This window comes from Pteronotus mesoamericanus, unplaced genomic scaffold, assembly GCF_021234165.1.
Source record: "Pteronotus mesoamericanus isolate MK-2021 breed Mesoamerican mustached bat unplaced genomic scaffold, CSHL_Meso_final contig_75, whole genome shotgun sequence".
NCBI classification, from domain to species: domain Eukaryota; kingdom Metazoa; phylum Chordata; class Mammalia; order Chiroptera; family Mormoopidae; genus Pteronotus; species Pteronotus mesoamericanus.
In genome coordinates, this window is record NW_026555249.1 from 8608843 (window position 1) to 8629545 (window position 20703).

At 46.0% G+C, this 20703-nt stretch overlaps 1 protein-coding gene across 2 annotated transcripts in view; it reads right to left on the bottom strand.

Moving 5' to 3' along the window:
- LIFR (LIF receptor subunit alpha) overlaps positions 1-13529 on the bottom strand; it is a 64507-nt gene extending 50978 nt beyond the window's left edge. For both annotated transcript variants that reach the window (XR_008530034.1, XM_054583953.1), the window contains exon 1: positions 13234-13529. The gene's annotated coding sequence lies outside the window, so the exon portion shown is untranslated. The remainder of the gene's footprint in view (positions 1-13233) is intronic.
- Between the last annotated feature and the right edge of the window lie 7174 nt (positions 13530-20703).

Below are 20703 nucleotides of genomic sequence, written 5' to 3' on the forward strand. Positions count from 1 at the left end.
GGGTCTACCACAGCAGGTGTTACAAGGATTCTTCTTTCCCGCCCACCCACGACTTTCCCCGTTAGCTATGGCCTCCCTAAGAGCAGAGGCTTTCTTTGCCTCTGAGGGAGCTTTACATGTGCTGGACAGTCGGTATTTATTTAGGGAACTGCACAGACCCACCCCAACAGAGTCTTTGGTGAGGACTTAAAATACTTTGATGGAACCCAACTGTTTCTCTGCGTCCTGGAGAGAAAGCTGAACGGCGTGCTTTCAAATGCACTGGTTTGCTAATGAAAAATTTATGAACAAAAAGACATTATCCACTCAAACTGCTGGAGGTTATTTTTTTAAACATGTGCAGTAAAAATATTCTTCATCTCCTTCTACATTCTAAGAGGGAAAAATATTAATTATGTAATAGTTTTGTGTAGTTGACACACTGGTTTTAGCTAAGTCAACCGTGGTAATGTACAGCTCAGAAACATTACTTTTCAGATGCCATGCACTGTTTATGTTCATTATGAGCAGGTACTGTTTTGAATTCTTTAAATACAATATTGAATTTAATCTCAAAATAAAATAAAGTCTGTGCCATTACTCTCCCCTTTTTATAACAAGGAAAATGAGACACAGATGGGTTTTTGACACTTGCTTGATGTCACTCAGCCGGTCAGGGGCAGACCTTGGACTTGAATGCAGGTCTGACTACAAATCTCATCCCAAGACCATGGCACTCGACTGAAAAACGTGGAGCACAAACTCACTGAGCCAGAGGCGAAGTCCTGGGCTCCAGTCCCTAGTCCTCCAATGCCTACGTGGCAGGTATGTGACCTGGGACAACTGCCCCCGGGACAAATCCTCTGAGAGCTCTCACCTTACACAACTCTGACCCAGGGCCTACATTCCCTACTTCAAATGTCATAAAAATGTTACAGTTGCATTATTCTTAGATGTGACATTTGTTTGTCTTCTCAATGAACTAGGAGATGGAGAATGTGATCAGGAAAGCTGACCACGCCCTCAAGCTGTTCGTGGGGGAAGGAGCAGGAGCACCTGCTCTGCCAAGCACTTCCATTTACCACCTCACCACAGACAAAGGGCAGCAGTTCAGGGGACACAACAACCAGCCAGCACCTTACTGTTCTCCTCTCAGCTCTCGGTATGCTTTTAAGGGCTAGCTCTGAACGCAGCAGGTGCAAACTCACATGTGCTTGGAGGGCCAGCCCGATCAGCTGAGGAGGCTGGGCCCGGGACAAGCAAAGAGCAGCAGGAGGCTGGGGGGCAGGCAGCCCTCGCTACCACAAGGCTGGGGGGCAGGTAGCTCTGGCTGCCGGGCTACCCGCCGGAGCAGCAGGAGTCCAATGCAGTCACAGACCTTCCAGGTTTGCCAGAAGGGCCAGAAATGCAGGGTGGTTGTTGTTGAAAATGTAAAATCTCCTTATTTTTAAATGCTGGCAACAAATTCCAATTTTTTTCAGAAACCTCATATGGGCCAAACAAAACATACATGCAGGCCAAACACAGTTCTCAGGGCGCCAGTTAACAACCTGTTTCAAAATGTATTGGCCTTAAAAAATTCTGGTTTTGCTGTTGAAATAACCTTAAAATATAAACTGTTTGAAGACTTTTATTTCAGTGCACGGATTTTTCACCAAAATGTGCCTGGAATCCTTTCTTAACATTCTTTGGGGTCTGAATCTGAAGCTCTCCTTTCCAAAAGATCTTGAATAGTCTTTTTTTTTTTCCCTTCTCCTTCCCCTACTCCTTCTCCTTCTCCTCCTCCTTCTCCTCCTTCTTTCCTTTATGGTATTATTTAATCCCAAACCCCAGGATACAAATGCTTCTAAAAATAAGCCCTCAAACACTGCTTTATATTTTCTTAAGCCTTCTAAATAAGAGTGGCATGGAGAATGAAAAATACTACAGATCTTGAAATAATTGGCACTTGGCAAAACTACTTCGGAAAGGGACATTCTGCCAGGAAAGCAGATTCCACAGGGCAGTGAGGTGTGAGCTCGCCGCTGACCCTGGGCAGAGTTACAGAACGTACTAGGAACGGGACCGTAGAACCGTGGACCTCAGCCCCGCCGCATCGCCTCACTCAGCCAGGCTACTACTGCGCTGCGAAAGCAAAGGTCCGAAACAGAGAGGTGTCGTGGTTTGAACAAGGTCTTATCTAATGCCTGAAAAATATTTATGAGCAAGATGAATAAATACAGGTTGTGCCCTGACTGGTGTGGCTCAGATGGCTGGGCATCATCCTGCAAGCTGAAGGGTCGCAGGTTCAATTCCCAGTCGGAGCACATGCCTGGGTTGCAGGCCAGGTCCCTGGCTAGGGGCATGTGAGAGGCCACTGATCAGTCACACGCATCAATGTTTCTCTCCCTTTCTCTCTCCTTTTCCTTCTTTCTAAAAAATAAGTAAATAAAACCTTTTTAAAAAAAAGTGGAGGGGATTCTTTCACCACGTATGAGATACGTACATGATCAACCTGAGTCAAAGGGTGCTAATTAATGGATGCTGTCAACCTGGAAAAAGGTTACAGACAGATGTGACAGAGCTCCTAACACTGAGACTAATGAATTGGATGAAGATACAGGAATCGCATTAATCAAATCTGTAGATTATAAAACGGGCAAAACAGCAAGTATACTGGATGTAATAATGAGGATTCTGATGAATTAATCTAACAAATGAATCTAATAAGATTAATTTAGCCTGAACAATTTCAGTAACAAGAACATGCAGAAAATGAACAAATACAGATTGAAGGAGACTAAAGACTACTCAGTGAAATGTGCCAATAATGCAATGTGATTGCCAAAATAAGAAATGAGGGCCCATGGCTCTGGCCCCTGTGGCTCAGCTGGTTGGAACATCGTCCTGTAACAAAAAGGTTGCAGGTTCGATCCCTGGTCTGGGTGTGTGCAATCCCCGGTCCAGGCACTCATGGGAGGCAACCAATCGATGCTTCTCTCTCACACTGGCGTTTTCTCTCTCTCCCTTTCTCCCTCTCTAAAGCAGTGAAAAAATGTCCTTGGGTGAGGACAAACACTATAAGAAAGAAAAAGAGGGTGTGTTTTGTCTCTCCACTTCACCACAAAGCATGTCTAAAACCCTGTCCTGCCGTGGTATTAAAAATAGAGGATTCGTTTTTAGTCTGAAAAAATCCCTAAGGAGATAACCCAACATGGAAATATTAATATGAAACAGAAGCTATTATTCTCTTTATTATTGCCCAAATTATTATAAATTTTTACTTCAGCATAGATCTTACTCCAAGTATTCTCATTGCATCTCTCCATAGGTGCAACCTACTTTTTCCCCACTTTTACTGGGACATAACTGACAAATAAAATTTTATGTGTTCCAAGTGTACAGTGTGATTTGAAACACATAAACACTGTGAAAGGATTACCACAATCAAGTTAATTAACCGATCCGTCACTCCCCAGTTACCTTCTTTTCTGTGCGTGGTGGCAAAGCTGCCGATCTCCTCTCCTAGCCAATTTCAAGTATACAAGACAGCATTACTAACTAGTGACTACGTGGCCTGTTAGCTCCCTGGAAACTATTCATCCCACGGCTGCAAGTTCTTCCCCTCGGACCCGCAGCTCTAGCTCAGCTACTCCGTCACTCCGGACTTCGCCTGCTCCCTTTTCTTTTTTTTTTAATCGTCACCTGAGGACATTTTTTCATTGCTTAAAGAGAGAGAAGGGAGGGAGGAACGGAGGGAAACATCGAGAGAGAAGCACCAATCAGTTGCCTCCCCTACGATCCTGGATCAGGGACTGAACCCACAGGTCAGGCATGGGCCATCACCGGGAACCGAGCCCCCAGCCTTTCGGTTAAGGATGGCGGTCCAACCAACTGCACCACACCGGCCAGGGTGCTCCCTTTTTCTAATACCACCCACACTGAGGGACACCTTGAACATGTGGCCACTTAACGGGAAGCCATCACAGATCTGCGTTTGAGAGCTTTAAACACGCCCATGCTTCTTCAGTAGGTCTGATCAGAAGCTTTAGGGAAGAGAGGAGCGTAGAGCCCTTCCTACGGCACGGGTCGCTGCCGCTCCACTACGAAGGACACACCGACAAGCTCCCAGGCCAGCCTGGCTGAGGCCGGCTGGGGGCTCTTCCCGGAACTGCCCCACTGCCCCTCACTGCCTCTGGACCCTCGAGTCCTCCCTGGCACAACCCAGAGTCCCCTTTCTGAACTGTCGGTCTCCTGTGCCTGAAATTTTCCATCGTGCCACTTCAGCATGCAGGAGGCTCCCGCTGTCTCTTGCACCCTAACTTCCTGGTCCCACTGGCCTGTGCTAAGTCCCACTGAACGGGCCAGGCTGTCGTCCTCTGTGTCACTGCACCCACGGTACCCTCTACCCAGCATGCCCTTCTCACGCCACTCTTCCTTGTCCCTTGAACACACACCAACTCGTCCTTCAAAACTCAGCTTACATCGCTCCTTCCCATGTCTTTCTTTATCGGGCCCCCAATCTGAGACAAATTTCAGTTGCCACCACCATCTAGTGTCACTGTTGTTTATTTTTTAGTAGAATGAAGGAGCAAGTGAAATGGTGGTTATCATCTCTACCGAGAGCCTAAGGACAACAGGCAGAGCGGACCCACCCAGGAGCGTGCCCGACCCCCATGGTCCCTGCAAGCATCTGAGCTTTCGCTCCGCCCCAGCAACGGAGCCCGTCAAATGCGCCAGTAACGCAATCACAGCTTTGCCTATTTGTAAGTGAGCTGAAAAGTTCCAAAACAGTCATCTGTAATTTTACCAAAGCTGGCATTTGAGGAGAGACGAGTTGGCTGAATCCTCTGTCCAGCCAACAGGCTAATGTCTGCATGTCAACACATCTTGCTTGCTCTCCAGTTGCCACGACATACTCTGTCCCTCTCATAAAGAGGGATAAAGAGTGTTTCTTCGTGAAGAGTGACCCCCTACCAAAAAAGAAAAAAGAAAGCTAACTAACTGCTGGTTCCGATGGGGGCCCGGGGGTAAAGTGGGCCATGAAAAGCAACGGCGGGGACAGGAAGCAAGGTGACGGAGCTACAGAACAGAACAGTGGCTTTGCTGGCGGCCCTGCCTGACCTGTGACATGATGTCACCCACCTCACACACTGTGCAGAACAAGAAAAAATGACATGTGACACGGACTCCTTTTATTGGGCTGTGCAAGGGAGGGAGCTAAAACCCAAGGCCTGTGTTTGCCATGAAAGGCCCGAGACATCTTTCGCGACTACTGAGGGTCTGCTTCATATCAAAGCATTTACAGCCGCTGCCAACTCAGGAAAAACTGCCCCTGCGTAAGGAACAAATTATGAAGTTACTGTCAGATCCTGCCAGAAAGAAACATTATTTTAAACACAATGCTTTACCGCGCTCATCCTCAGTAAGATTACATGCTGGAATTTCCCAAAGACAGGATCCGTGATTCCCATCCATCCTAAATTTATTAGTAGGCACCCACCTCAGTAATTTTATAAAAGATAATCTCAAAAAGGCAAGTCCCCCACAGAAGATATATAGCAGCAATTTTAAGACTATTAGCCTAGGATAGTCTCACAGGTGTATAACGTAAATCATCACTAAATCATCGGGGAATGTCGAGGAGAAATAACCTCGTCTGCGCCTCTGCGCCTCTTGTAACCGGTGGAATAAGCAGGAAGGATGTTTGCTGCTGGCTGAAGAGTAACATGACAACAAAGTTTCTCTTAAAATTGCAGGAAAGGAAAGGAGGCCTACTTGAGGGGCAACTGTGATAACATTCTTTTGTGTGTGCCCCCTGCCCTGAACTGTACTGATCACTTCCCATGTCATTCAAGGGTCAGGGCATGTCTGTCCTGGGCCCTGCTGTGTGTCTGATGCCCACCCACGCCTGGCAGACAAAAAACGCCCTGATTAGTTATTGAATGAATGAATTGCACCACATTCTAACACTTCTCTACGAGAAGATCCAACCCTGACCTTCAAGAATATATCATACAGGATTATTGGAGACAACAGTGGAAGGGGAAAAAAAGGCTTCAATTCCAAATAAAATTTCTTGGCAACAGAAAGCATCTATTTTAAAGTAAATTAAATGTCAACAAAATATTTCCCAGTGACCAGAAGCAACGGAATATTTTGTCAGAATGTCCTGAAATGCTTTTCACAAGTTTGATGTTATTAAACAAAGTTATTCTGCTTAGAAATCCTATATTAAGAGGAACACAGGGTGAGACAAAAGTAGGCTTACAGTTAATCAGCAGAAAATAATACAATAATTAATAAGTAACAGCACAAGGATGAACTGTGTTTTGTTCACAACTGTAAACCTACTCTCGCGCGCACTGCAGAACACCAGCCTCGGCCATCCTGCCAGGCTGGCGAGGCCGACGCAGCCTGCGCCCGCCCCGAGGCGCCGCGGCCATGGGCTGGACACCACCGCTCCCGCTCCCCAGATGCGGCAGCAGACACAGAACCCGCCCCAGGTCCCACGACTAGTACGTGGGAAACGGGATCCAATCTCATTCCCTTTAGAATATAACGCTCTTTCTAGGTTGAAAACCAGGAAAACGAAAAGAGTAATAGTCATCTGTAATTTCAACGCCCAAAGATAATCTCATCAAACATTTGGTATATAATCTTTCTGGCATATTCATATTCTCTCTCTCTCTCTCTCTCTCTCTCTCTCTCTCTCTCTCTCTCTCACACACACACGGCTTTTCTCTTACATTCACCCTCCATAAAACAAAGACCTTAGATCAACTTACACAGAGTTTTGAAATCTGCTTTTCCAGCCCACAGATTCAGAGTACCTACCTCTCTCATAAGCGCTCCCCTACCCTCATGGTTAATGGGGAAAGGCTGCCCATTACATACATATACCGTTGTTTGTGTGGTCCATCTCCCTACCTTTGAGCATTTAAGTTGTTTCTAGTTTATAATGGTCATAATATCATAAACAACAAAGCCACAAAAATCATTTTGGCAAATTAGGGGTAGTTTTTTTGCATGAACTTCTGCAGAGGTCACCAGATCCTGGAGATGAGTTTTTCCCAAACTTTCGGAGAACACACCCCTCCCAATGTTGTTGCCCCACTAAGCAGACTCAGTGTGCCTGGGGGCGGGGGACTGAGGTCACCGACAGGAATGCCGGGGCCATGCGCACTGTGTAGGCGAGGACCACTGCTCTAGACTGGCCTCTGTACACATGCTTTACTTTTTTTCCTCCTTAAATTCCTAGTGGTGGAAACGCCTGACTCAGGGACACTGGCGCATTTCTGAGGCTTTCGATGAGTAATCCGAAATCGCCCTCCTGGAAAGTTGTAACAATTGAAACACCCACCAGCAGCATTTGGAAGTGACAATTTCCAAAACTGTCTGGTTGGCTAGGTTTGTATTTAAACAATCAAATCCCTATATGGCCCTAAGTTTTCAAACACAGTGAAACTGTTAGTAAAACATCTAGGAAAACAACGAACAAGTTGACAACAAATGCTAGACTTTAAAGCACATGTGTTTTCAAATACAAAATTTAAGACTTCGAAGGCTTCGAAATCGTGTCGCAGCAGACTGATTTAATGGAGCGACTGGCAGCAAATCCAGGGGACACCCATCTCTAAAAGACTCCCAGGCTGGTAAATAAAACATCAAATCTTAACGTGCCCTTCTAGCTGATGTTAGGCTTAACAGTATGGGCTTTAATAGCCACATACTCTATTTTTTAACAAGAAACTCATGACACTGCAGATTCCTTCAAATTCTACAAATGCCATCTCGTACCTAACGTGCAATCTGAATTTCTCAAAACCCTTTCACACACTCATTTACCCAAGCACTGCCTGCATGCCTACTCCTCTGCGCCTCGATTTCTTTATCAGCAAACTGAGGAAGTGGACCAGAGGACCTGAGGTCTCTTCTGGCTCTTAAATTCTATACACCCTGTGGTTGTGTGTTTGGATGTTTAAGGTTCCTATCATTCTTAAGAGCTTTGCATTTTAAAATCAGTATCATTCTTCCATGAAATCAGAACCAGGCTTTCCAAAAATTTTTTTTCCATCTGTAGTAAACCTTGGATGATCCAGGTATCTCGGAGGACTGAGATGAGGTTCCAGTCGGATGAAGATTCATGCTCCCACCTGGAACTGTTCCTTAGAAAAGGTTTCTGAGGGGCCCTTGCCTCCCTCGCTTTTGTGCTGCGCTGTGAATCCCGAGGGGGAGACGTAGCGCAGGCCCTCCCTGGGGTGGCAGTGGGTCGCAATGACGGGCACCCCAGCGTGAAGGCGCACGCTGGCACCCTCGGGGGCCGCAGCACTCAAGTCCCGGTGGTGAATTTTTACTTCTCTGCGGCTCCCCCCTCCCCACCCCGCCCCCACCCGGAACTCCACAGACACAGGAGTCGGTCTATGGAATGTTTACAACTCACTGCTCCATTAGCATTTCTAATATTAGAACTGGGAAGAGCTACTTCTGCCACCACTTGTTATTTTCCACCAGATTCTCCCGCCACCACCACTGCACGGGTCTCCCGGGAGGCCTCCGCTCCTTACGCGGTCCCGGGAAGGCACGGCAAGGGGCCTCGGCACCCGGAGCCCCCTCTAGGGAAGAGCAGCAGGCGGACTTTTAGGAACTAATATCGCCTCCTTGTGGTCTTTCAGGATACTGCCACTTAATAACAGGTAACACTTGTATTCTCACCTACATGCACATAAAACAATTCCAAGTCTTCCTCTGTACCTGCCCTACGGGCCAGAAGAAAGGATGAGAGCCAAGAGTTTCTCGCCTCTGTGCAAAAGCACATGAAAAATGTGCCCACCAGAAGTTTTTCCTCAACGTGCAACATAAAACCATAAAACACAACCACTGCTCCCATGAGCAATAGCAGCAGCCATGGCTGGTGAGAAGGTGTGTTGTGATTTTAAACAACGTAAGGCAAAGGTGCAAATGCCGCATCTCTCACTCAAACCCCTAAGTCTCTAAATTTACCACAACTAGTTACATGTACCACAGATGCTCGCAGGCATCTGCTATTTATCTGAAGAGCCTTCACTTCAATGACAGTGACAAAGGAAACTTGACTGAAGATTTCAGTCAGAGAATCCACCCTTGATGCAGCGCTTGCACAGAGCTTGTAAGAGTGGGATGGATGATAAAGTCATCTCACATGCAAACAACCTACTGGGGTCTGGTATCACCAAGTAGAATAGGAAACTGAAAAACTAAAAACCCTGGTTCTGCAAGATCCCCAAACTCCTGACATTGAACAGGAGCCCAAAAGTCACAGTCAAGACAAGGACAGCAGATTCTTATTAGGTGTCTGTAACAACCACTTGGCATAACATTCCTTTCCCAAGCTTTCAATTAACATAAAGGAACATATATTTAGAATGACAAACAGATGAGAAGTGGGAAGAGGAAATAGCACAGTTCCTGATGTTCCCTAAAATAGAACATGCACACACTCCTCCCATGAGGAAAAAAAGTACCTGCACAAAGTCCATATATGTGATCATCAGTCTGTCATCACCCCGAAAGAATGAAAACATTCAGTACAAAAAAGTCGGGGCATCTCTGAAGGTTTTACACTTTAGCAAATGGCTAATCCACTGAAATCAAGGTAAAGTTCTGACTGACTTAGAAATCAGTATAATGACCTGGAAAATCAGGCACGTTTTTAAGGCGTCATACTTTAATTTCAGAGAACAGCCACTGAAGGCAAGTGACTTACAGCAATAATCGGAGAGGTGGTGTTAACAGTGTAGCAGATTTGGTAACGGCAGCGGGCACAGCCACGCGGGGAAGCTCAGATAAAAGCCTTCCGAATGCTGGCATTCTGGCTCACGTTGGGCAAGACTGTTTTTGAGACTCTTTGACTCTTTATTGATTCAACAGTCATTCCCGGCCCACTGTGACGGAGGCTGTCCCTGGTGTCGGGGAGCCGGCCCCCCGGGAGCTAAGAGCAGGCGGAGAAGCTCCACCACCCAAGGTCTCTCTTCCACTTCTGCAAACCGTCTCTGACACATGAAAACATACAGGGTGGCCCCCAGAGCCTGCTGCCTGCTCTGTCCTACCCGCCACTGTCCCCCTTCCTCATGCACTCCAGCCACGCGGGCAGCCCTCTGTCCCGGCTCAGCCCCGCCCCAGGGCCTTGGCACTTGCTGTTTCGGCCTGCGCTGCTCTCCCTCCAGATCTCCAAAAACACAGGCTTCATTTCTGTCCTTCAACTCTCTGCCCAAATCTCTCCATCTCAGAGAGGCTTCCAGAGCCACACAGTCTACACCAGCAGCACCGTCTCCTATTTTATTACTTCTCCAGTATTTATCACTATTTGATATTATCTCCTTTATTGCTCCTCTGCCTTCTGTCTGCCTCACTAAGATGTGAACTCATTATGGTGGGGCCAGTCGGTCGTGCCCTGCTATGTTCTCAGTCCCTATAAAGTTGCCTGAAATAGTATAACAGACGCTCAATAAATACTTACTGAGGAAGAGCAAATATAAACAACATTCGCAGTTTTGTACCACGATGACAGGTACCACATGACAAAGGAAAAACAAAACACCTTAAATGCTAAAACATTTGTTTGATGGGTTAAAACAAAAAGGTCATTATTGCTTGGACTCATCTTAGAAACATTCTCACAAATAAACATAATGGAAATATGAAGCTCAACACTGGCTAATACTCAAAGTTTATGATGCATTAGGCTCAGTTTCTGATGCATTAGCATTAGAAGTGGTAGCATTAGCACGATTTCTACAATTTATTCTGTTCTGCCAGCACTCTGAGAATTCAATTTTTAACTTAAAATGAAAGAGACGAGAATTTTTTAAAAGCATATTCCCCTTGAAGACTTATTAATAACATCCCCCCAAACTGTGCAATCTATAACCATATTAGAGCAATCATACAAGTGGAGAGATTGGTGAAAATACACAGAAGGGAGGGATTTTAGTGCCCGGAAGCAACCAAGTTTTATAGAACACAAACTGCTGTCGTGCTGAATTGAATCAAAGGTATGAGTCTTTTCTCCATATTTAAAAATATTTCAACTCTTAAGAATTTTTCTTAAGATTATTCTTAAAAATTTCTCTCTGTACTTATATTCCTTGTGTTAAAACAAAGAACTAAGGTGTTAATCAAGGAATATGGCTTTAGTTCCTGGCCATCAGCAGTTCATCACAGACACCAAAGATCCTTATGGATCACTTGGAAATTACCTAAAAGCAAAAGGTGTCTGCTGGGAGTGAAGAGGCATTTATTTCCTGGAATGTGCTGCAAAGAAGCAAATTACTTCTGTGGGCCTCTGGCAATAATTGAAATCCACTTAAAAACCTCAAAAACTAATGTTTTACAATCTTATAGCAAAATATTACAAACAACCTACACCTATCTCAATAAAGAAGAGGTTAAATCAATTACGGCTTCTCCTTAATGGAGTGCTCAGCAGCTGTTAGGGAATGAGACAGCCCTCTTAGGTGCTGATAAGAGAGGCTGCCAAGATTTAGTACTGCAAGCGGAGGGCAGGGAGCTGGTGCAGAACAGAGTATACAAAGTGTCCTTATACCTGGAAAGACAAATAAAAAGAACACATACTAAATGTTTATACTCACAAAGGCAACATCTGGAAAGACATAAGCAAGGAGCTAGAGACCCCGGTTGGGGGTTGGGGGGAGACGGGGGAGGGGGGGGCGCCGGGACGAGGGGGACAGGGTGCAGTGGGGCACGGGGAGAGAGGAGCAGACTTTGCATTCTATACCTTTCTATACCTATTGAATCTTCCCCAGTGTGCACAGACAGCCTGCCCCCACATATTATTTGGGTAATTTAAAATATCAGAATGTGTCCTATTACTGACAACTTACTATTCAGGGATGGCCATCAAAAAGCAAAAGCATTCAAAAAATCACAAACGTTTGCTCTCTTGGACTGCACAGTTCCTGATCCTTAATTCCCAGAAGAGAATCCAAGGCTCTGCTAATTAGGGAGGCGTGCTTGTTGTGAGCTAACCTATTACAAAGCAAGTAAGCCTTCATTCAATTCTTGGAAGAGAAATAGCTGTGCAGTTCACCTAAAAAACATAAGCATATTTCAATTGCTCATGTAGCTACCCAATGAAGCCTACAAAGCAACACAGTTTCCACCTGGCCTTCCAGAAAGTCTAAGTAAGAAACAAGTAAGGGGACAGTCTCCTGATTTTACAATAAAAACACATTATACTTAGGTTTCCTTTTCTCTTCCAGGTTCAGACAAAGAACTCTCTGATATTAGTGAAATATGATTTCAGATCTGTGGCAAAATAATCAGTTAAGGGGAGGGGCGAGCATCATTTGCCCTAAACAAACGCTTTTAAAGCGTTGTCATTTGTGGGGGAGGGGAGATTGCTTTAAATACAGGCTATGGATCATTTTCCTACCCCAGAATAATACTATTAAGTCACATTAATTTTACTTCAAGCAATTGTTTAAATAAGATAAATCTGAAAGTGAAAACGAACCAATAGGAAGGAAAACTTTAAGGAAACTTTTCTGTTGAATGTAATCTTAAAAGAACACATAAATGCACAAAAATAATTTCCACACAAATACCACTCATATTGTATCAACAGTTAACTGTATTAAACACACCCATATAAAAAGAAACACAAAGATACCCAAATGCAAACAAAAGACTTCATATATTTCTGCTAGTAAAAGATGAGGACCAGAAAGAATCAAGTTATTCAAGCCTAGATGTAAATCCACTACATTGATACACTGTTTTCTGTCGGTCAGAACCCATGATTCCAGCCTGTCCTGTTAGACAACACATCAAAAGTGCTATTTGTCATGAAGCCTAACTAATCGCTAACACTTTAACTTCGGATTTAATCAATATAGTGCCTTGGGATATAAGCCTATAAAAATACAGGCAAAATAAAAATTAAATCTCCTTCCCATCCCCCCGGTAGCCTCTGGTCTTAGAACTTAATGCCCTAACGTGGGGTAGAAGTTCGCAGCCGCGAAGTCAGCGCCCTCCGGGACCCGAGAGTGGCCCAACGGCGCGCGCGGAGCGGCGCGACTCGGAGCGCTTCCCCCTCCCCCCACGCAGGTCACTCATCTCGGATGCTCTCCGAGACCTGAGACCAGAGGCGGCCGGAGCGCTGCCTCCAAGCCTGCCCGGGCCGCCAGGCGCTCGCAGCGACGCGCCCACGGGACCGGGCTCCGGGCTCCGCGGCTCCCACTGGCCGCGCCGCGCCCACCCGCCCCCGGCACTCACGGGCCGCTCCCGCGCCGCTATCTCGCCATCCCCCGCCGGCCGCTCCGCTGCCTCGGCCGCCGCCCGGGGACTGCCCGGAGCCCGCAGTCGCTCGGGGCTGGAGGCGAGGAGGGCCAGGCACTACCCGCAGCCGCGTCCTCCGACCCCTGTCCCAGCGCTGACTGCTGGAGGCGGCCACGGGCGAAGGGCTGCCCGCTGCCCTCTGCGAGCCCCCGGAGCCGCTGCTGCCGCCAGAGCCGCGCGGAGGCAACGGTCACGGCCACGGCCACGGAGAAGACGCTCGAGCCCGGACTGCGGCGCGCGGGGGCGGTGCCTGCACGCCACTCGGCTGGGGGCGCTGCGGCCCCGGCCCCGCCCCCCGCCCCGCCCCGCCCCGCCCCGCGCACCCCCGCCGGAAGCTGTCTGCGCGTCCCCGCGGCCGACCCCACTCCCCAGCGCCAGGCCCGGCAGCGCGCGTCGGCCGCTCGCCTGCTAGGCCTCTGAGAGTCGGAGGAGAGCGGCCGCGCGCGCGGCGCCGGAGCTCCAAGAGTGGTGCTTCCGCGGCGAGGCCAATCCCGAGGCCAAACTCGGAAGGTCACGGGAGAGCCAAAGAGCGGAGCGGCGAGCCTGTGCAAATCCTCACGCAAGGCCGGCCTAGCGCGAGGAGGCCCCGCGGGAAGGAGAACGCCTGCCCGAACGCTGTTAATCCGCTTTGCAAACAGTGCATAGCAGAGGAAAAGGGGGGCCTTGTTTTAGCTTTCTCTGAAAATGCACACGGAAACCACCTTCTGCGCCTTGGAGTGGGGAAGGGAGGGGGTCGATTGCATAGATTTTAGGAGTTACCTAAAATGCCCCTAGGGCCGGGGCGCTGCCTCTCAGGCCACTTTCCTTCTCGCCGGTGCAAGGCTCCCTCAGCACAACAGGACCCGCAGGGCGTTCTAAGAATATCCTGGAACCATCTAGTCTTGCCTCCAAGGCGTGGTGGGCTTATTTGCTGGGAGAAGAAACGGCTCCCTTAATGGGGTGAGATTTTTCCTCCCTGCATTGTTCCCATTTCCGCAGTTTCACTTGGCCTCGATTTTCTTCCAGAGTAATGCACCAAATGAAATTAGCTGGAGAGCGCTTGATGGCGCAGAATCATGGTCTGAAGATGTTTACCCTGTATGCCGGACGTGTTTGATGATGTTCTGTTCAGCACAATTAATTTTGCAAGGTTCAGAAATGTGCCGGATAGAGCCCCTGGCACGCAGAGTCACAGGGCTCTGCAACCACACCTTCGATGAGAGGCCAGCCTGTTTGTTTCATTTGCAATTTATTTGATGCACCAGCACCAAGGCCAACGTATTTTTTAGAGACCTTTGGATGAAATTCCAAAGCAGTTTCTAAATTGGAAAAATGAAGCTTCTTTTCAGAAATAACTTTTCCCTGTTGATAATGTAACTAAAATGGACAACAAAAACACCTGCCAATACATTGATTACAAGGTCCGCTCCCTGGACGAAAATGTTTCACAGTAGCACATGGCCCCTGCCCGTGCCCTGACGACCAACTCTATCCAGTTGCATATTTTGAACACCAAAACTAAATGTTTCTGTTATCTGTATGAGTTTTTATTTGTTTGTCTTGTTTGTTTGTTGCCAGAGGGAAAGGAGGGTGGAGAGGAGGCAGTAAAGGGTAAAAAGGGTCAAATACATGGTGACCGGAAATTTGACTTTGGATGGTGAACACACGATGCAATATACAGATGGTGTGTTACAGAATTGTACACTGAACCTGTATAATTTTATTAACCAATGTCACCCCAATACATTTAATTTTTAAAAAATGCTTCTGGGGAATAGAATGAAGAAAGAAAACGGAGTCATTGTAGTCAAACTGCTAAATTACTAAAATCAAGTAACTGAGGCAGAGGAAATCATACCTGTAGTGAAAGGTCTGGGCCCCAGCTGGGGCGGCTCAGTGGATGGAACGCCGGCCTGCGAACCAAAGGGTCGCCAGTTCTGTTCCAACCAGGGCACACGCCTGGGTTGCACACCAGGTCCCCAGTAGGGGATGCACAGAAGGCAACCACACATGGATGTTTCTCTCCCTCTCTTTCTCCATCTTTTCCCCTCTCCCTAAAAATAAATTAAAAAAAAAAGAAATTTCTGGAAATGAAAAGCTTTGTTCTTTGAAAGGATTGATCACTCACAAAGTAGCAAACATGAGATGATGGGGTTTTGTTATTAACTTACATCTTGGCTCTTAACAGGCTCCCGGGATGGGTGGTAGGACGCGGAGTGGAGTGCTTATCAATCAGCAGGACACGCTATGGCTTTGTTCCTGGAAGAAATTTTGGAACCAAAAAAAATCTACAAATTAAGCATAGTCATTAACCAGTGAACGGTTGGAATGAGTGGAACTATTCTTCATTTTTAGCCTGACTGATAAATGTAGATTTAAATTGGTTATTTTAGAGCACAGTTTTGGACAAGATTCAAAACGTTAATTAGATCCCTGTAACAAGAAGACATATGAGAGCAATCAGCTAATTTTCTCTAGATGCTATGTTCTTTACCCAAAGAGGTTTGGAATGCTATTTGAGAGGCATAAAAAATGTGATAAACACCATGAACGATAGAATCTGCCCAGGATTCTGTTTAGAATACCCTTCTTGGGATAAAGAGATTTCAGAGTGTTATGTAAACTATTTTGGTAAAGTATTATGTCCCTAGTATGCTCCCAACAGAATTGTATTTTGTTTGTCCTTTGTTTATTTATACTGTGCTTTCTTCCAGAGAGACTTAGGTGGTTTGCCATGAAGTACAAATATTAAAAAAAATAAGAAGAAAAAATTCTTGCTGAGACTAACAATAGCATTTGAGCACAACACTTAGTTCCAACCTTCCTCACAGCCACGTGAAAGAGGGAAAATGAAGATTTTCATAATTCTCATTACCAAGTGGAAGGAATCACAGAGTTGGTTTAGGAACGAGTCTTTCCTGGCCTAAGCTCTGAGAGGAATTTGTCATGAAGGTCTTTATAGAAGGGATATTCGGAACTCTATGTTGAGAGAGAAACTTCACAGCATTGGTTTGGCCATATTTTGGTGGCAGGCAGAATACATATTTTTTTTCAGATGAACAGCTTAGAAGTTGCTATTGTTGAAAGTAAATAACCAGGCTCCTACAAAGTTTTCTTTTCTCTTTTCTTTTCTTTTCTTTTTTTCTTTCTTTTCTTCCCTCCCTCCCTCTGTCCTTCCCTCCCTCCTTTCTTTCTTCCTCTCTCTCTCTCTCTCTCTCTCTCTCTCTCTCTTTCTTTCTCTCCTCTGAAGGCAAGCCAAGGACATAACGGTCAAATCTTGGTTTTCCCAGTTTCCTCCTCCATAAAAAGGGGTCATTAAAAGTAGCTATGTCATAGGATGGTGGCGAGAACAAAAGTGAACTCCTCTAAAACCACTTGCTGCTGTGAGTGTTAAATCTGCCCCAGTTTCCCCCTGCCACCCCCGCTTTCTCTTTTCTCTCTGTCCCCATCATGACCCCCTTCTTTTCCTAGGGTCCTCCATCCCTCCATCGTTTGTCTCTTCTTTTGACTTCCCAAGCCCTCTCTTCTGTCCTTGTTTTGCTCTTTCTTCCCTGTACACTTTATCTGTTGTCAAATCATTTAGGGGCAAAGCAAGACATTAGAACTGATGCTACCCTACTCCTTATAGTCCATCAGGGACTCAGAATCCTGGGCTAATATTCTCAGCTGAGCTAATGGATCCCACAAAAGAGCAATTTACTCCATTCTCAGTGATGATAGAAAGCCCATTATTTAATTTATTCCTCCAGCTGCGGCGCTCAGTGTGTGGCCAGAGGCATCTTGAACAGGTGGAGGAAGAGACCAGAAGATTAAGGACTTGAGCTGAGGTCAAGCCAGAGGTAGTGGAAGGGTTCAAAATTGGACTCAAATTCCTTAAATCCTTGACTATATTATTCTAATTAATGCACTTTAACCCACAGATCTCAACCATCTGAACAACACCCAAAATCCAAAACCAAAAGAGAGTGAGTTTCTGTTTCCCGTTTCTGACTGTGAAGAATTTTCAACGGTTACACACTTGCCAACAAGTTTCTTCAAGGTCTCGAACTGGGTAGCGGAAGATAATTTCAGGGAAATCATTTCAAAGCCAGCCATGTCCCTGGGGTCTCCTTCGGGGCCCGGATCTGGTCCACTGCCTGAGTCTCCTGTTGGAAAACAAGTGGCTATCACCGTGGCAGCTCTGGTCCGCAGGGACATTTCTGCTCCCTGCTGGCATTGAAGGTAACTGAGGATACCACTCTCAAAGGGAGAGTCTGCAGCTCCGAGATTAGGATCTCGCCTACAACTTACTTTCAACAATAGCAAGTCCGAGAGTCTTGAGACAAGCTCAAGAAATCTTAGGTTTGGGGCTATTTTGTTTCATTACAGAAGCGTATGTTCAAACAGCTGACAGAAACCTTAACGCCACCCGACTAAAGGCATCACGCCATTGAAACTCCTCGACCCTCACTGTGTCCACCTGGGCAGGTCTAACTTAGACTGCAGTGATCAATCTGAACTCACCTGATTTTTTTTTTTTTCTTAACTCTAGGAAAGAGAGATAATTGTACATGTGACCCTCTGGTTGGGAGATTAATACTAAATCGTTATTAACATACAGAGTTTCAGTGCTGGGTATGTGCTATAGACATTAGTCCCCCTTTACAGATGAACAGACCAAAGCTCCAAGAAGTAAAGTAACAAAGGTCTAACGTAGCAGTCTAATTCCGAAGTCCTTATAATGATTTGGCAGACAGTGTCTGGAAGTAGGGTGCAGAACCCTCTGTTGGCAGGTAACAGCCCTGAACAGCTCCCGAGTCCCCTCCGCGGGCCTGGTACCGTGCACGGACCCAGTCTGTTCCCTCAGCGCCTGTGAGCTGCAGGGGGGGTTGTCATCCCCCTCTACAAAGGAGGCCACACAGATATCGACACCAGCGTGATTCAAACCACTGCACTGCAGCGCCCAAACCCACAGCCGCGACGCCGGTCCCCGTGTCCCACCGCTAGTGCCCGCCAGGAAGCCTTTTGCCACTTCTCCTCGTTTCAGGAACTTCAGTAGGATCCCACCTACAACTTGCTGCCCCTGTAGGGGGGCTTCGACAAAGACGGGTTTTGACCTAGAGCTCTGCAAAGCCCTTCCCAGCGCAAAGGCACCCCTTCTTCAGTCTCTCCTTAGCCCAGTTTGCTCCTCAGCGTTGCCTCTGCTGGCTTGACTCTAACTCTTCCTCTTGCACATCCCTGTTTCAGATTTTCTCACTCACTGGGATAGGTGACGTGCTGTTTCTTGTGTGAATCCTTTGAGTTCTGCCACATTGTATAGCACAGTGTCCCTGTAGGGCCTGGCTCCTTCCCACCGTCCCCAGCATCCTTCCTCTGCACTGAGACCCCGATCATATTTTGGCACTATCATTTATGTCTGCGGGGTGAGCGCTTCCTTCAGCATGAAAGTATCTCTGTAGTTAAAACCCCCAACAGCCAGGAGCACCCCTGATACTTACACCGCATTCACAGACAGTGCTTTTTTTGCTTATAGCATCTTTATTTTCCAGACATAATTATACTCAGTTTTTGAGCCCTGGATTTTCAAAACATTTGTCTATCTTTAGAAGATAAAAATTTCCTGTTCGAGAACAAAGAATAAATTTGTATTCTGTATAGTTTTTAGTATAACAGGTATCAATGAAGACTGATGAAGATTCCATTCCTGCAAGGGGAATAAGTGCAACCCTAACCAATTCTGCAACACAGGGCCAAGGGGAGAAAGGAAAGGTCAGGAAAGAGCACAGAACCTTTCAGATGACTCTGCAGCTTTGTGGTCTGGGCGGTGGAGCAAAAGGTCAGTTCCCAGGGCGGGTTTATGAGGAAGCAGGAGGAGATAAAAATGTACCTGTGTCATCATTATCAGCTTATTAGATTCATATTAAACAAATAATCATTGAGCACTTACTATATACCAGTGAGAAAAACAGAGACTTTAACTTCATGAAGTTTACAGTTTAAGACCTTTTTAAAACATGGTCAAGAATATACTTTATTAGCCTGAGCTGCCAAAAAAATAAAATAAAATAAAACCCAAACCTGCTTTAAAATTAATTTCCTATTAACTAACTAAAAATAATTTGTTATTGTTCTTTGCTCTGTTTTTCTTTTTTTCTTTTCTTCCACCCCTGCCCCCATTCCCATCATGGCACTGGATAAAGTTGTAAACCTAAGTGTTTAAAATCTTAACATTTGATTTGTCAGACTGAAAGTTAATCACAGCTCATGAAAGTATTAGAAATTAACATATAATATTCACCTAAAAGATACAGGAAATGTGTTGTTCCTCTAATTTTAAGACCTATCTGGTAGCTAAATGGCAAAATAAAAATATGCAGGCATATCAGTTGGTTTGAAATCAACACTTCCTTCATTTTAGGTATTTTTAATTGCTATGCAAGGGAGAGAGGAACATAAAAGAATCTCTTTTTCCCCAGCCACTAACACAGCAACAAATCTACATATTAATAACATTTCCCTTCTTTGCTCCTTTATATTGTGTGTCTATACTCTGGTCCACTAGTTCCCAAAGACATTGGAAAGTGAATGAGTTTGATGAAAAAAGAGGCTCCTTTATCAGAGAAATTGATTGATAGTGAGATAAATAAACCCAAACAGCTTTTAGGTCATAGGCCGTTTTAGAGCTGTGAGCTCATTGTGGGTTTCCAACTGTAACATAATGTGATATGATGTAATGTGATGATACAATCTGTGCTGGGTAGAGGGCACTGCCCAATGTTCATTCTTTTAGTCACAATGTCCTGATTGCCCCTTGGGGGGGATCCACCTCTCCCCCTTTCTTAGTCCTTGAGTCCTGATGGGTTTGTCCCCCATTCCCTTACTTTAGAAATGGTTATATGACTACTGATATGCTGGTTAGTGTTTAACAACCCATTCTCCTAAGAAAAATAGCCTCAATTTACAACATTTGCCCATTCCCATGGTGTAAATACTGCCACCACAGCCAATGTCAAGTGTCCAGGGTGAATGTGGAGTTGGGAAAAGACACAGCCAGCTCCTGGGAACTCAGCTCAGCATATCAGATATGTCCTGGACACACTGAATCAGATGGCTTAACCTTCTGGGTGCCCAACTCAGGCCAGGCCCGCCCGCTTATTGTGCTCACTTCCTTGCATATTTTCAGAATTGTTGTGTAAGAGTCATGTCTTAAGTTGGATTTGCTGAGAGGAAGGAATTGGAAGTAGTCCTGGTGATCTCCTTGCTATGTGACCCATTTCGAAAGAGCCTGGTTAAGAAAGCTGTTGCCTCAGAGAAGAGCAAAGCTGAGAGATGCAGAGAGACCAAGTTCTGGTATCACTGCTAGAGCCCCCAGACCCAGTTTAGCCTGACCTCTGGGCTTTGCGCTTGCATGAGCCAGCAACCCTTCCCCTTCTTTCCTCTCTCTGCCGG